The following is a 16,959-nucleotide window of genomic DNA, read 5'->3' as shown; positions in this document are numbered from 1 at the left end:
TAGACATTTACTTTAGATTACATTCGGTTTTATAATCAGACTGGTCTTCCTAGCTGTTTCTCAGGACAAAAAAAGTCCTAAAGGTATATCCTTCTCTACTGTCAAATTCCTCATCTGCTTTAGTGCCTTCAATTGCAGCAATGAAAAATAAAACTAAAATCATGCCCAATATCTATATTTTCACCAGTCTAGATGCATTTCTCATAGACTATCAAAATACATTTTGTTATTGTCCTCTGTTAATACTTTACTAATTTACTACTATCAATGATAGAGTGGTTTACCAAAATTTAAATACAGCATCAAATATAATTTGATCTAAAATCTGCTGAAGATCACAAATTTCCAATCACTCGATTTTGCAAACTATAGCTTTCTCAATAATGCATTTCCTTTGCAGTCACTATGTACTTGGACTTGCACACATAGCTACTTCAAGAGGATTTTTCTGTATTTTAGTCAAATATATTGACTGATGAAGATGATAATAAATTTCACATTTGCTTTAAACAGAGATTTACAGCAAATAAATGTAAAAGCTGCCTATGATAGTAAGTGCCCTAAGCAATTAGCATAAATTGTCATAGGAAATTAAAAATGGAAATGCAATATTGTAAAAGATGATAAATAATTAATAGTTTTACACTGAAAGCTGAGGGAAATTCACATTTTTATCCATAGGTTTTATTCAAATTCCTGTTGCATTAGAAAGAACTTGAGTAGAATGAGACATCTTTTTGTAAAGTTCAGCCATTTCTGATGCCAATGAGATTTGTGTCATATTTGAGGTCAATCTACCTTATATCACTTTAAGGACAAACCACTTTTCTGGTTATATGCTGTACCATCAAGCAGTTGTGTTTGTGAAAGATAAAGATGTGTAGCTATACCCAGCCTGGCAAATTCTCCAATGCTAAAAAATACACAAAGCTTCAACACAGGCCTTGTCCTCTTGCTGCAAACCACCAGTAATCCCATCTCAGTGTGCTTTCAACTGTTATTTGTCATTTGAAGCTTTCACTACAAGTGAATATCATCTATAGGATGAGGTTTTTCACCGCCATGAAATGGAGATTTAATGTTGATAATTACACAGGCAGTTCACTATTCAAACTTTGGCTGGTCAACAGCATCCTGTCATCCTTAATTTCTGAGTCAGCTCCAAGCATATTAATTTTCCCTGTACATAGTGGAAAATCCATCATTTTAACAGATTCTGGGATAAATTCTTGGGTTTTGTCCTTGTTTCCCAGAACCCACTCTCACCCTTGCCAGCATGTCTATTTTTTTCACTACCTAACAATACATAGACTTGAATTAGAAAATACAATAGGTTTGGCCACATTCAAATGCCTGTATATGTGAGACTCCTGTCAATTTTAATTATTTATCTTTAATTCTCCTGTCTCACAGATAAAGATCTAATCACTATGCAGACTTAGAGACTAAGGAGTGATAAGAAGATTTGGGGTATTTTTGGTGTCTTTCTTGAGTCTGATATAGCTGGTTTCTATTGCCAGAAAACTTCCCAAGCTGGCTTCATTCTATCCTTTCCCCTATCTTATACATCATACTTACATATTTACAAAAATATAAATATCATTAGCCATAAGATTCTTCCTGCTAACATTTTTTGGGGAACACCCACATATGATCACAATGAGATCTGATTATAGTACTCAAGATTTCTTCATAAACTAACTTGTGTACAAGCTACTGGTGGTAGCTTTACATTTCTCCCAACACTACTTTTATTCTTTCCTTGTTAAATGACCTCTCATAGCCACACTTTATTTTTATAGTCTTATTTTTCTTAGTGGACATTTTTATTCTTTCTGACCCTTGCTTTTCTTCAGCAAGACAGATTTGAAATAGCTCTTGTCCATCTGTGGGTTTTAAAGAAATTATTTATACATATTGCAGCAATGGTGTCCATATGTGTCAAATAGCAATTGGCAAAAAGGAGAAGAAAAACTCTTAGGAAAAATAATACAACTGAAAATAAAACAACTGAGTATGTACTCCCCTTTAGTTCAACAGGGCAAGGAGACCTCTGCTAGACAGCTAAGAAGAGAGCCTGTCTAAAAAGGCGATAATTTTTATATTATTTAATGCTGCAGCAATAGTGAGGTTTTTTTGCAGAATTCCACAAGGACAACAGGCTTCAACTTCAGTTTTGAGTGGCAACACTTGGCGCACTTAACAGCCATGATTATGCTCTGTAACTCCTCTATAAGCCCATGAGGTCTTCTGGTAGTACTTAAATAAATCCTTTTCTCCCTTTATAGCATATAGGCAGCACCCCTTTAGTGGCATTACCTTCACATACACTTTTTATCCACACAGAAGAAAGATAATTCATTATTTATTAGTGTTATCTATAAACCTCCTTGCCTATCAGGTCAGAACAAATACATGTTTTGTATTTTGCTAATTCATAATAGATACCAGTTATCATATACTCTTATTGAGTAGAACAGTGAAATAACAAAACTTGCATGCTCAGAAGAAAACAGTGGATAGAATTAAGGTTTTCTTTAATTTAGTGTTGCTCATGTACAAAATATATATATATCTGTTTAATGGCCTACTTCTGGTGATGTATATGACAAAGTGTAAGAAATATTTTATGACATTATATATATGTTAATATTTAGTAACATATTTAAATATCTTTTCCCTCATTTTCCTCGTGATTTTTCAGGCCTGCACTTCTGCAGTCTGCTCTGCTTTAGCTGTTGGGTTGGTTTTCTGGTTTTGCTTGATCAAAAGCAGGAAAAAAGCATTAATAAAGTACTCCCTCTGTTCTGCACCCACACAGATGCTGCTCTCAATCAAATAAAATCCAACTCATGCACACGCTGCAGAAACCTGATCCTGTGACACAGGCTGGGTTGTGTCCCTCAGAACAGCACTTAGGCTGTCATGCCACCTATTCTTGGAAGCTACCACAACTTAGCCCTAACAGAGCAGTGAGCAGCTCTTTGCATTTTCCTCACTCTGAATCAGAAGCTGGACATTAAACAGAGGAATTTCAGTGAGACAACACAAAGCTCCCCCTTTATCACTGACTAACCTATCATGAGTAACAGTTTTGTGCCTCAGCACTTGTGCAGAGCATAGGAAGCAGGGCAATGCAGAATTAATCATCACTCTGCAATGTTGTCACCAGACACAGACCACAATAAGTTCACCTCCACACAGTTCTACAGACTGCAGTGCGTAGTGCAGCCCTTTTGTACATGATATTTTCATTCCTTGCTTGTTTGTTGTGAGAACTCAAAGGTGAATTTTGTCCCTGTGTATTTATTATCACTTTTACGTTTGTTTCAACATAATTCCACTCTTTATTTTATGCTGGTTAGCACATAAACTTATTCTTTGAAATGCTGTTAAGACAAAGTTTACTGAGGCTGCTGAATAATGATGTATCCTTCATTATCTTCATATCTTTCTCTGAATGAGCCAAAAGTGCACAGACATTTAAAACATGATGCTGCAATAGGGTTCCTGACACTACCCTTGATGTGTATGGATGAATTACATGAGATTCTCTGCCTTTGTAGGAAGCCTTTTTCTCTCTCTGACTATGAGCTGCCTCATGTAACCTCACTAGAGGGTCACAGCCATGAATATGGCTTGACCCTGCTTTGCAGCATTTGAAGTGCTGGAAGGGAAAGGTAGACACAGCCTACTCTGTCTGCCCATGGCAGAGTTGATGGATGATATTGGCCTTCTTACTTGAACTTTTATATATCCTCAAGAACTTACCAGGACCACAAAGGCCAGGTACAACAAAGAATTTTGTCAAAATGATGGAGTTCACATAAGCATCTCTATTTTGCTTCCTAGATATTTTCTGCTATTCTCAAAGAGCAAAGATCATGTCAATAGCTCTACGCCACAATCAAAATTCCACTGTGCTTCCAAGAATGTGGTGTCTATTAAGCTGTACAATAGACAGCTGAGAAGAGCTCCAGTCAATATTTTGCAGACAACTGTCATCTGAGGAAAATCTTTATAATTACAACACCTTTTTTTTTCCTTTTGAGCTATTTTGTTTGCAAAAGGGGACCAACTTGGAATTTTTTAACTTGTAATTTGAGGATAGGCAGTCCAATGTAATAAAGCCACATTGCTTCATCAACATTTCACCTCTGTCTGTGCAGGTATTTAAAGCATTTTGATGAAAGGGTATTATTCACTTCTTTCTTCCTGCCCCCCTTTCTATTTGCAAATAAAAGCTATAAAGAGGTTGTTTCCAATTGGCTTCAATTCCACAGGAGTCAGGACATCTTGTATCACACAATTTATGACTGAAGGTAGCTATTGCTCAAACTATCAGTAAGGAATAATTCTTTCCTAAGCAACTTCTTTCCTTCTGCTGTATCTAACATTATCTGCTTGTATAAAAGGCAGTCCCCAACACTTTATAGAAAATTTGTGTTTAAATTCTAAACCTAGCTTTAATTCAAAAGTCATGCCTACAAGAATTATATGTAAGTTCTAAGTGGTTAGGATTTGGCTTGTTTTTTTATAATCACCACATGAAAAAAACTAAGTTCTAAGTGGTTAGGATTTGGCTTTTTTTATCATCACCACATGAAAAAATCTGCTTTTGATCTAGATCACAAGTCAGTCAGTATTTTTTTAAAATAACATTTTTTGTTGTGAAATTACCTAAATGAGAAATGGGTAAACGCTCATGTAAACACCTAATATAGAATTTTAGCCATAAATTCTCAAATTCGTATGATTTCTGGATTTCAGCTATCTAATCTCTCTTTGTTGGAAAGCTGGATGTCACTGCTTCATCCAAGGGTAGGCATAAACCCAGATCCTTTGAGCTTAAGCTACCTCTAGTTGGATAAATCACTGCCCCTGTGTATACTGCCGGCCCAGTACTTCCATCACCACTCACACACAGGAAAGAAAAATTGGCACAGAAAACCCAAGTGCAGCCAAGAACTTTTGAGTAGAATGGTATTAATAGCAGGCATGACCTGAAAAGGTTAAGGTAATTTTTAAACTAATTAAAAATCATGGTATAGACAAAGAGAAAAATGTGTGCTGGCTCAATATTAACTGGTCATGCTGAAGATAAAATAGAAAACAAAGTAATAATACTTTAAATGGTCTTGGTGTCAACAAAATTATCTTTACATGCATCCAAAGCAAAGTATTTTATAGAGATTAACAAGAAGAAAATCAAACCTCTACAGATAATGTGTCTTTATGTATAGAGGCCTGAAGCAAAGCAAAACTAACAGGGATCAGCAAAAACCTGTGCTTTAAAGGTACATATATGGTGTGTGCATATATGTGCATGTAAATATACATATGACATTTCCAGTAATTTTTCTCTTGATACTCCTACAAAAAAAAAGGCACAGCAAGAAAAACCAAAGTAGACTCTGAAAATGTAACTACTACCACAGAAAATAATACTTTATGATTATCCTATATTTACTCTACCATGAACTAAGATCCTTAATAAAAAATGCGACAGCTTTCTGTAGATGCTAAACCACAATAGCTCTAGATTAAAAAAAAATCAAAAACCAAAACCAAATATAATTAAATACAGGGAGCTTGTTTTTTAGATGTCTTGCAAAACAGATGGTAAACTGTACCTGTTGTATTGCATGACTACTTGAAAACAGCAAAAATCTTAAAATGCAATAGAGAATCAGAACGTACCACATCAGCTAATAAAACACAACTCTAGTGGAGACACAGGATAAAAGAAGCACACCACGTAGGCTATTTTATTTATATTTAACTTTACTGTTACCTCAAAAACTAACAATTTACTATTGCCAGCCCACCTAACAAAGAAATCAACACTAAACAAAATAAATCCCAAATCCAACTAATAAGCCTTAACAAAGTGAAATAAACCAAATAACAGGTTAAAAGAGGTTAAAAGATTAAATAAGAGGTTAACAGGTTAAAAGATTAATTTTCTGTATGACGACCTCCACACAAAGAAGGGAACGGCCAACCAGGCCCTAAGTTAAATTACTGTCTTATATACAAAATAGCTGCATAGATAAAATTCTCTTCAGTGACTCACATCAAATGTATCTTACTATTCTGCCAGGAATTTATTATTAGCATATTTTTGAAATACATTGTGTTGGCCTAAAATGTTTCCATGCACTGCCATATTTCTTTTCAACAGAAAAAGCAAAAGTTGCCAATCATCAGCATCCAAATGGTTGAGAACATTGTTACTGTGTGCTGGAAGTAAAACCAACAAGTACATGAGGTAAGAAGAAAAGTAGTGAACAACAGCAGACACAAGAAGGTCAGAGATCTGAATGCTGTGTGGGATGACACAAGCATCAAGTGACACTTTAGTGTCTCTCTGAGCCACAAAGACAGAAAAAGTGATCAGACTTTGTCCAAGGTGATCTTAACCAAAATCTAGAATAGTTTGATCCCACAGTCAGTTGAAAGATTATTCTCTCTGAAGGGAATGTGTAGGCTTCTATTTTAACATACCCACAGGGTAAGAACAATAATCCTATTTCAGAGACCAGATAAATATTATAAAATTTTAGTTAATTTCAATTTTTAAAGTAATGGATTTCACAGTTCCCTGAAAAAACATGTCTTCTGTACTCCATTGTCATTAAGACAACTCTAGTGCTGATTTCCTTGCAAGCTATGCACACTTTGATCCCAGCAAAATGAGGACAGCATGCCTGAAAGCTGGAATTCCCAAGGCCTTCTGCTTCCTGTCAGCCCTTTGGGATGCCAGCTGGCAGCAACCAGGGCTTATGCAAGATGCCCAGCTTCCTTGTGGAAATTTACCCAAAGCAATGTGTTCCTGTAGAACCTGGGGGCTGACAATTCCTGATTGTTCAAGAAGAGAGGTTTGGGGACTGCTTGTCAAGCAAAGGATAAATCTGAGTAGCTTCTACGACAGGACTTGGCAGTTTATTAAAAAAAAATTAAAAAATAAATCCATAATGTGTCTGCTTGTGCTAGTAGAGGATCAGCTGCATCTAGGTGCATCTCCTGGCCTTACTGTGCAGTTTGGGCTTCACAGCTCATCCTTCACAGCAGCTGAAACCTGCTTGGACCTTGTTCCTGACACAGCACAGGAGGAGTCACGTACTTGTGACACATTCAGAGACACCCAGACTTAGAGGGACACGTAAAGAATGGAAATGAGCACGTGAGAAACTTAAACTGCAATTTGCGTGAGACAATTCAAGGAATGGCAACATTTGGCTACTCAATTTCATCTGAGTGAGGGCAAAATAAATTGATGAAAATTCTAGCTCCATTTCAGGCAGTTTCTGTCTGGAATGTGGAAGAAGCATTCCGTCACATTTTAAGGACCATCCCTCTCAGCATTTAGTAATCTGAAGTTGAGGAAGTAGCCACATCTAGACTGCTCCCTTCATCATCCATTTCTACTGATTAAGGTAGAGAATACCTTACTTATCAGAAAAAAAAATATCTATACTTCTATTCCTGGCAAAGGGCAACATACAACAAAAATGGGCCCTGCTTGAATTGGGGTACCAGCAAGTTCCTTTCAAGAACCTGGACGTTTAACATCAGATCAAACAGAGTAAGAATTCTGCTCTGCATTTACTGAACCAAATTTCTTTCTGTACCAGCATATTTTTTAATATTGCTTGTATCAAAACGTTAAAAAAACCCAAAAAACCCCAAACAAACAAACAAAAAAACCCACAAAAAACCTAAACCAAAGAAAACAACATCCCCCTCCCGTAGCCCCAGTAAATTTACCTGGTGATAGGTATTTGGATAATAATGCAGCAAACTGAGTATATAAAAGATTTCCACAAAGTGCAAAGCACCGATTCAAGTCCCACATCCCATATGCGGGTAGCTGAACATAGCTTATTTGAGTATGCATGAAATAAATATACTTATGCACAAAATGTATTTGAATCTCACACTGAATCTTAAGCAAATTTAATTTGAATATACAATTAATTATGAATTATTGATTGAATCCTGGTTTTGCTGTCTCTACTTCATAAATATCAATAGCAATGCAACCCAACAATAGTTTTGTACTTCCACTTATCAAATTTGAAGGTGTTTACCACCATAATATTTCTACAATGGTATAAACATGCAGAACCATACAGAAGCATGAAACTAAACTGTAAATATAATTCTGTAATAAAATAGTACATATGTGAAGAGGATTGACTTGGCTTCTATGTGAAACATTTCTCAACTTTAAAAATTCTTATACATATTAATGTAGAGTGTTTTTTTTTTTCCTTTTTGCATTGAATTGTAAAGTAGTTTATAATGAGAAAATGACTCAGTTATCCCCACTTGTGCAACATTATCTGCTGTGGGATGGGAAAAGAGTTGATAATGAATATATATATATATATATATTAAAAAAACGTGGAGGATTTGATGTGGGATTTAGACAGAACACAGGCCTAGTACTGATCACCTGCCTAAGGCAGATTTCCACCCATAGCACAGAAGGCAGCATTAAGTGTGTGAAAGCAGCAATTCCTTTGAATTATTGATGAATTCTTTGAGTTTTTGTTATTGAATCTATCTATTGGCAGGTAGGAAGATCCTAAGTTTTTCTTCCCTCACTATGGATGACTTGAGACAGGTGCTTTGAAAAGATGCATTAATTTTTCTGCAGATAAAAACCATGAAGCTAGGCAGCTGAAACAGACAAGCGTTCCTCAGAATTTTTTTTTTTTACATTTTCATTCTCTCCAAACTGAGACCTCCCAAGAAGAGCAGTCAAACACAAAGGAAACCACTTAAAAATTATTTTAGTCACACCAAGTTACTTAAAAAAAAAAAAGAAAATGATAAAACACTTAATTTGAACATTATAAAATTAAAATACACGTGAAATAATTAAGTGTTTCACGAATGACATTTTGGTTCAAGTTATGTCTAAATATCACATTCTTAGAGCTCAAAATTACTTGAAAATGTGAGGGTTTTTTTTTTGTTTTTTCAAGAATAAAAGATTTTGGTTTTGCAAAAAAAAAAAAAATAAAAAAAACCTTGTACAGAAAATGGGAAGATAAAATTACTTCCCAATTAATCCAAAGTAATTTTCTTGACTCTCTGCTATTGTTCAACCATTTCAGAAACAAGCATGTTACACAAAGGCAATAAGTTGTGTAAGGAGCAGATATAAGAATTAAAAATCTAAAGAAATAAAACCTATTAAAAACACAGGAACTGTAAAGGAACCCTACTTGAACTGCAGTGCACATAGCTCTTATGCCAGATACTTGGTGCATAATGTACTCCAGAACTTAAAAAGGAAGGGGTGTTGTGCTCCAAGGCTCAAAAGGAACAGCAGAACCATGATGATCAATATTTCTCTGCGGGAGCTCCAACAGTGTTCAGGTTACCTCAAAAAATCCTGCTAATATCTCTGAGTCTTTAAACAGAGTCCCTCAAGCGCTGGTATTTTGGGAAGCCTTGGGCAAATTCACAGAAGATTTTCTGCAAAGTTGCCTTCTTGATGCACATAATTTCTCTATATGTTGTAACGTCACGTGGGAATAATTTAGGAGCTCTGTTTTCTTTTTATTCTGGCTCTAGTGCCCAAAATGGTCAGCAAGACACTTCACCAAAGACCCAAGGAAGGTGCAAACATTCAGAGAGAACAAATCATGAGCAAGCAGCTCCAGCACCTCTGATTAAGGGCTAAGTCTTTGCCAGCTGTGGTTATTCTGTCTTTGTGAAAATGGTCAGACCTTTCTATCACTGTTTCTCAAGGCATTGGTAAAGGTTTGAACAAGAGCGTGCGGACAAGTTCCTGCAGAGTGCTGAGCAAAAGTCCCATTGCTACTGTGCTATCATGACTTAGGGTGGCATTAGTAAACCTTAATAGCCCATCAAATTAGACTAAAGCATCCATACTCCTCAGTAGCTGACATTACATAAGGCTCTGGTTACATCTCTACTCTACTTTCTTAAACAGGCATCCCTTTGCAACAAGAAGATTCTTGTATTTTAGTTCCCCATGTCCTCCTGTGGCAATTAACCAGTTTGTTGAATTATTCTAATTCACCTACAGCAAAATTGGAATGACTAAGCTGGAAAAAACAGCTGCTTTCTATATCTTACAAACCACAATATTTGGGTGCATATTAAAGCCTTTTGCATTCCTCATGCTTTATTTTCAGCTGGCCATGGGTAACTGATGGCAGGGAAGTACAGCAGGCAATTTCAAGACTTTTTTTCTGCATTTGCTCTGAGGTGGGAATAGTGGTTCTTTGTCTACTCTTTCAAAATTGATCAGATAATAAGAACCCCTGAGGAGTTTGTAACTGCTCTTTGCTTTGACTCTTACAGTCCCAGTTCTTTCAGGCTCTCATACATTTGATTCAGTGAACAGCTTACAGATAACTGAATGTGCACAGGAGAGTCCCTCCTTCCAGACTTATTGGGAACTCTTCCATACACCTGAATGCTCCCTTTAGCTCTCAGATTTTGTTTATTTTAAAACAGCATCGCTCAGAATAAGTGCCGAAGCACATGGACTGCTGCTTCTGAAATTACAGATGAGGTGAAGGCTACCAGAAGGGTGTTGAACCATCAGTCCCAATGTAATGCTAATATGATATCGTAGTCCAGAATAATTGAGCTTTTTTTTTTTTTTTAGAAATCCAGGTTGTAATCCATCCCTTTTCAAAGGGCTTTTCTGAGGTCAGTCTATGCATCATTACAGTTTAACAACGTCTGAAAAGTACAGGAGATACTCAAGCACAACACTCAAAGTTAATAATGTAGTCTTACAAAGTAAATATATATTTGCTTTTGGTTTAGAATTTGTGTTTCATTCAGCCTTCAACTCCACACATCTCTGTAGTTTTTTAAATTAAAAGTTATTTTAAAAAATAACTGTCTGCCTCTTTAAGTGTTTTTGCTATTTTTTTCACCTCAGAAAAGCATAAATTACCATTTTGAAAACTCCAGTTCCAGCTGAGCTCCCAGCCCAATACAACTTTCTTACACTTCTCATTACGATGACAAATCCTTTTCTTGCTTGAGGTGAGTGCAACACCCCATGGTAAATGCCCAACAGCATCCCTGAGTGATAAGATTCTCAGAGATAATAGTTCTGCAAAATTTCACATCCCTACAGTGAACAAATTACCTCTTGAGCTGGGCTAAAGGGATATAATAGTATTTAAATATATATTATTCCCAGAGGAAAAGGAATTTTGATATAACAATGGGCTGGAGGGGAAAAGCTACTGGTGCTGGAGACATGCTGTAGAGAGTTATAAGAGTAATTCAGCTATTGAGGGCCCACACCTTGAATGCCTTCAGGAAAACAAGGCAAGTACTATTCTCTACTCCTCTGTTGTCATCTTATTGCAAAGCTCCCATACCTTCTTGGTGATTTCTCATGAGCAGCTCCTTGCAGCACTGACTCCTTCTTCCTCACAACACAGTCAACAAACTCCATCCCTCTTCCCAACACAGCCAACAAACTCCATCTCCCTTCTCAACCAGCAAATGCACTCTTTTGTAGCACTCTTCTTCTTATTGGACACAGCTGTGGCCTATTAAGGGCAGGCCTGTTCCTAATCTTTGGTGATTAGTACAGCTGCAACTCCTCAGGTGTGAGATTACCTAATGCACTATTCTCTTAAATTCTATTCCTCCACACTCCTCAGCTTGTGCTATTTCTTAAGTGCTCCCATAATGTCAACTCAGTGGGTCTGATGAGGAATATTTCAAAGAACTTTTTCTATGTTAGGAAAACAACTTCACATCTTTTTTTTTTCTCCATCATGCTTTTCAGAAGGAGTCCTGTAAGGACGGGTTCTAGAGTCAAAATACTAATGATTTTAGAATTGGAATACATTGTCCATCTGATTTGGAACAGATGCAGAACCAAGGTCTTCTGCAATGGTGCAAGTGGGTACTCCTGAATAGAAGTTCTCAATTATCTACTGCTCCTAATGATACTTCTTTTCTCCAAAGCAGAACAAAAATTTTTGAAAATTACATAATTTATAGCCAGTACTCATCTCCATCCAACATCCTATGCCCCTGTGTTGGTGAAATATTCTCCTTATAAATTCTGACTATGGTAGTCTAAGCACAGTAAATTGGAACTTGGAGCAGTGATTCCCTGTTGTTTTGGGATTTTTTTCCCAGCAAATATATAAAGAAACAACTCTACAGTGGTCAAGAAAAATAACCTTTACATATTTTTACTCCTGCCTCCCATTAACCCTGGCAAAAGCACCCTCTCAGCTTTGTTATTTAATTCCTTCAATCACATCTATGACATTGCTTACCGTAGCACATATATATCAACATCACCATAGATTTGATGATTTCTGTATTTTTGAGACAATGTTCACATGACAGTTCTGAATGAAGCCAATTAAAAACCATTACCAGAAAATCCTAAGCTGCAGTAAACCATCATTTTACCAAATATCTAGGCCAAAGCAAACTAACAAAACAAGCACAAAAGCAATCAAACAAAAAAAAAAAACAGAAAAGAAAACAAAAAACAACAGCAACAATACAACTCTAAAATCCAAGGCCAAGAGTAAGCAGAATTTTTGCGTGTTTAGTATCTTTGGATACTAAAATATAGTATATAGAAAGTATAGTCTATAGAAATAGACAGGACACTTGTAAATTATGGATGTTTCTATGAGTCATCATGCAGCATCAGACGTGCAGATGGGAAATAAAGTTTCCTATTAAGATACAACATCTAATATTTTTACATATGGAGACCACAAGCCATGCTGCCCACACATAAGCTTTTCCAGAAATAATTAATAACAAACCCAGAAAAACAGGGCATCTCTGCTCTGACTTTAGCTCTTCAAAACTCCAACATCTAATTCCTAAGTTCATATAATACTATTTTTAAAATAATTAAACAATAACACACGTTACTTTCAATACTTGGAGCAACAGAGTAATCTTCTTGGTGTGTTCAGAAGCACTCAGCACTTGACTGAGATGAACAGCTCAGTGGATTTCTCACATTTAAGTCCCACTAATGTGCATTTAACTTCTTTTCCTGTCTGCCACACAGCCCATGCTCCAGTCCTCTTTCAAGTATTTCAATATTTTATACAGTGATTGCTCAATGCAGAACAAACAAAGAGTACTCCAAGCACAGCTGAAACACAGGATTTCCATCCTCAAGCTGGATTTCCCTAATACTTCCCTAAAGACTTGGTCTGCAATTTTTATGTCTCTCTGGCTCACTGAAGTATACAGAAAGTAAACATCTTCCAACCTACCTGCAGATGACTAGAAGTGAAAAGTTGTCCATCTGCCTGGGGGCACTGAACTCAGATCTTTATGGTTGCTCTCGCCACTACTGCATCAGCAAAAGTGGGGAAAATGGGCAGGACATCCTCTTTAAGCTCCTCCTTCTGAAATGAGATTTAATTAATTAACGAAGGAGCAGCTGTTTCCTTTAAGAAAGACCCACTCCTGCCTAGTATCCATAATGTGGCACCAATATCCCTGAAATATCAGGGTCTGATTTAAATATGACCATGTTTTCAGTGAATTCTTTGGCTTATCTCAGAAAATTCTCCATTCTGAGACACCTAACATCTTTTGAATACCCCCTGAAGGGAGCACAGCGCTCATATTCAGCTCAAATGCCAATGCCATTTTGGTTTTAAAATCCCATTTTGTAAGTTCAGAATAAAGCCTAAATTACTTCAAAATACAAATTGATTCTAATGCAGACTGTGCTCCTAAATCAAAGAAGCAAAATACCCACAAAAGATATATAGAAATTTGTCTCACATCCCAAAGCACCAGCATAGACTAGAGACATTTAAAAATCCATTTCTAATTCAAAGATCTTAATAGGTGATATATTTCTCAGAAGTACTGAACTGCCAGTCACTTAATGCAAAAAAACTTTACTGCCTAGAAGAATCATTTTAGAATTCTTTTTCAAGGGAACCTTGAGCCTTATGCAACTATTTTCCATGAATGCACAGATTTTACATAAATTCTGGGTGGGAATAGGCTCAAAAGAAGCAATTTCTTGTGAGAGACAGACAGAAAATGGCTAATTACACTTCAAATAAGAGGTACTTTCTCATGGAAAATATAGACTATCCATTTAGCTCATACACAGCTTACATGAGTGTTTGCAAAGCTTATAAAAACTAGATTGACTAGTGGTGATTATTTTAATATAATGCAAATGCTTTTATCTCGCTGTTCTTTTAGAATGATATAAATTTAAGTGTTTACTGTATATTTTCCATTTTGTTTGAAGGAACTCAATTGTGTTATCTGCTCTCTATCAAAGGAATTAATCTAAATCAAATATAAAGTCAGCATTTAGTTTGATATGTGTCAGTTTTATTTTCTTATCCCTATCCCAGTTTCAATGCATCTTTAAACATATAAGTAAATCCTTTCTTCTTCACATGCAATAGTTTGAATTTCTGGTACTATTCTGTGTTACTATCAACATTCTTTAAAATTCCCATTTTTGGAATTTTTAAAACATCCATTTTAGAATTTAATGGATAATACATGTATATTTTAAAATCCCCGTTATATAATTAATTATAATAAATTATTAATATATCTACATAATAATGTTAAGTATTAACATAATAATGTTTTAAAATAGCTACTTTTCCTTCACCTTAAACACAGTAACACTAAATAAAAGCTATTTACACTATATTGCTGACACTCTATACACATAATGCACAGTAGTGGTTACAGTATACTATTCTCATTTTTACACTAATAAAAGATTTACACTAAAATCAAACAGATGCAATAAATCTGAAAAATGGGGCATTTTTTCTGAAGAGAAATGTAACACTGTGTCTGAAATCAGATTACATATGGGACTGCCTTTAAAGTGAAATTTTGTAAATTGTCATTGGATTGACAGATATCTCATAAACCCAAACTTTGCACTTCTGCCCAAATTGTGGCTCTGAACTGAGATTGACAAAGGTTTGGGCTGAGAAATGACTGCAGGTTTGTTGCATTTAGCCTGTTGATAGACATTTTAGTTTGTGGTTAAGACTATCACAGCATTAATGAAAAGAATCAGATATATCACAGTCTGCCCTTGCGTTTTGTTCCAACTTTTCCCCCTGAATGGACTGAGTCTGCCATCTGTGCAGTCTATAGAAAGATTTCACTGTTATTAAAGAAAAAAAAAATAGGTAAATTTTGTGGGAAGGTTTTCTTGGTGGTTAGGAAAATAAATAAACTGCTTGTGACTCTACCCTGGAGATGGATTAGTCTTATTACAGTCATAATAATGTGTTGAATTTGTTTACTAATTCTTGATTTTTTTAAATGGTGTACTTTGTCTTGGAAGTACTATTTACTACAAAGTGTTTCTGTCAGCTTCTCTTTTTCTTGTTTCTTTCCTCATGAATGATTAAAGATACATTATGAATTTGGTCTTTTGCTCAGTGAGGACTTTTAAGGTCCTTATTGTGAGGCCATGGAAGATAAGGCACCCAGTCACACCATGTGCACATTTATTTTGACCAGTATTTTGTACAAAGATCAAGTACCACTGAGATGGTTTTTTTGTGGTTTCACATTCCAAAATAAAATCGGTTAGCTTTGCTAAGTAAAGAGATCTGTCCCAATGAAATTTTCCCTCATGATAATTAGTTCAGGAAAAGGAAAGAAGGATTTTCTATGGGTTTTTTTTTTTCCCAAAAAAACCCCATGGTTTAAATGAAAAGCAAATATTGGGTTAGTTTAGTATTTGCTTAACTGGAATCTCTAATGCTGAAAAAAAGCTGAGTAAGTTAAGAACTCAAATCAACTTTCATTGGGATTTAAGCTGCTAGGTGACAAAGATGCTTTGGAGATTGTTATGATCTGCAGAGAAAAAATGTCAATTTTCAAAATGAACAAATAATTGTCAAAATTGTTCCTGGTTTCATAAAAGATTGTTCTGTGAGAAAAAGCTTAATGGCTTTATCTCTTCTATCTCTGCTAGCATAGAAAGCAGGCTTTTCTCCTGAGAGCACACATTTCTGTTCTGGGGGAAGATTGCTGAGTGAAAGGTCTATTATCTAACCTTTTCACACCTGCTTGCAGAGTGGGACCAACAAAAGAAGAGAAGACAAGTTCTTTCCACAAAAAGGGCTGTCTGCGGGCAGGACCTTGTGTAGCAGCCTAGAAGATAAGGGGCTAATGCTGATATCTCAAACCAATGGTTGAATAGCCATGGAGCCAACCAAGGGCTGCTGGTAATGACAGGCTCTGAGGAAGAGCAGGATGTGGCTGGGGAAGGGGGACATGTGGAGGTAGGGCAGCGTTTTTCTGTGACAAACATCCTTTTTCTGGCTCCTGGAGACAAGCACAACACAGCAAGAGCACAAGCAGAGGAATGAGGTTGAGAAGTGGGCATGGACTGCTAACCAAAGGATGACCCAGGAAGGGGGAACAAGACCATCCCCTAAGGCTTCTGACCCACTTCCAGAAAGGTTTAGGAGAATGGATTGTGCATAATAACTAATTTGCATGGCAAACAAAGAAATTAGCTCCAGGGTGAGGGACATACCAGTTTCCATGCTGCATATAATTTACAAATCAAACCTTTTGGGGACCCTCTGGCTTTTGTTGTTTGACAACACAACAGGTGTCTATGAATCTTAGGTGCTCCCTTCCCTTTAAGGATGTAGTGCCACACCTGTAGCTACGTGGGAAAAGTGTTTTCTATTGGTGTATCTTCCACTGCTAGGCTATGCAGGTCTGCATCTTCTCTCATAGTTTACTCTGGTAAAATAAAATAATTGATTCCAGAATAAATCAATAGGGTTGATTTTGTTTGTGTTTTTTTTTTTTTTTCCTGTTGTGAGCTTTTTTTAGTTCTTGTTGTTGCTTTTCTTGTCTTAGTTTGTTTTGGTATTTTTCTGACACCAAGTAAAGTGAAATTAAAGTGAAATTAAAGTGAGA

This window comes from Geospiza fortis, unplaced genomic scaffold (assembly GCF_000277835.1).
Source record: "Geospiza fortis unplaced genomic scaffold, GeoFor_1.0 scaffold72, whole genome shotgun sequence".
Classification (NCBI taxonomy): Eukaryota; Metazoa; Chordata; class Aves; order Passeriformes; family Thraupidae; genus Geospiza; species Geospiza fortis.
This window is presented reverse-complemented; position numbering follows the sequence as displayed.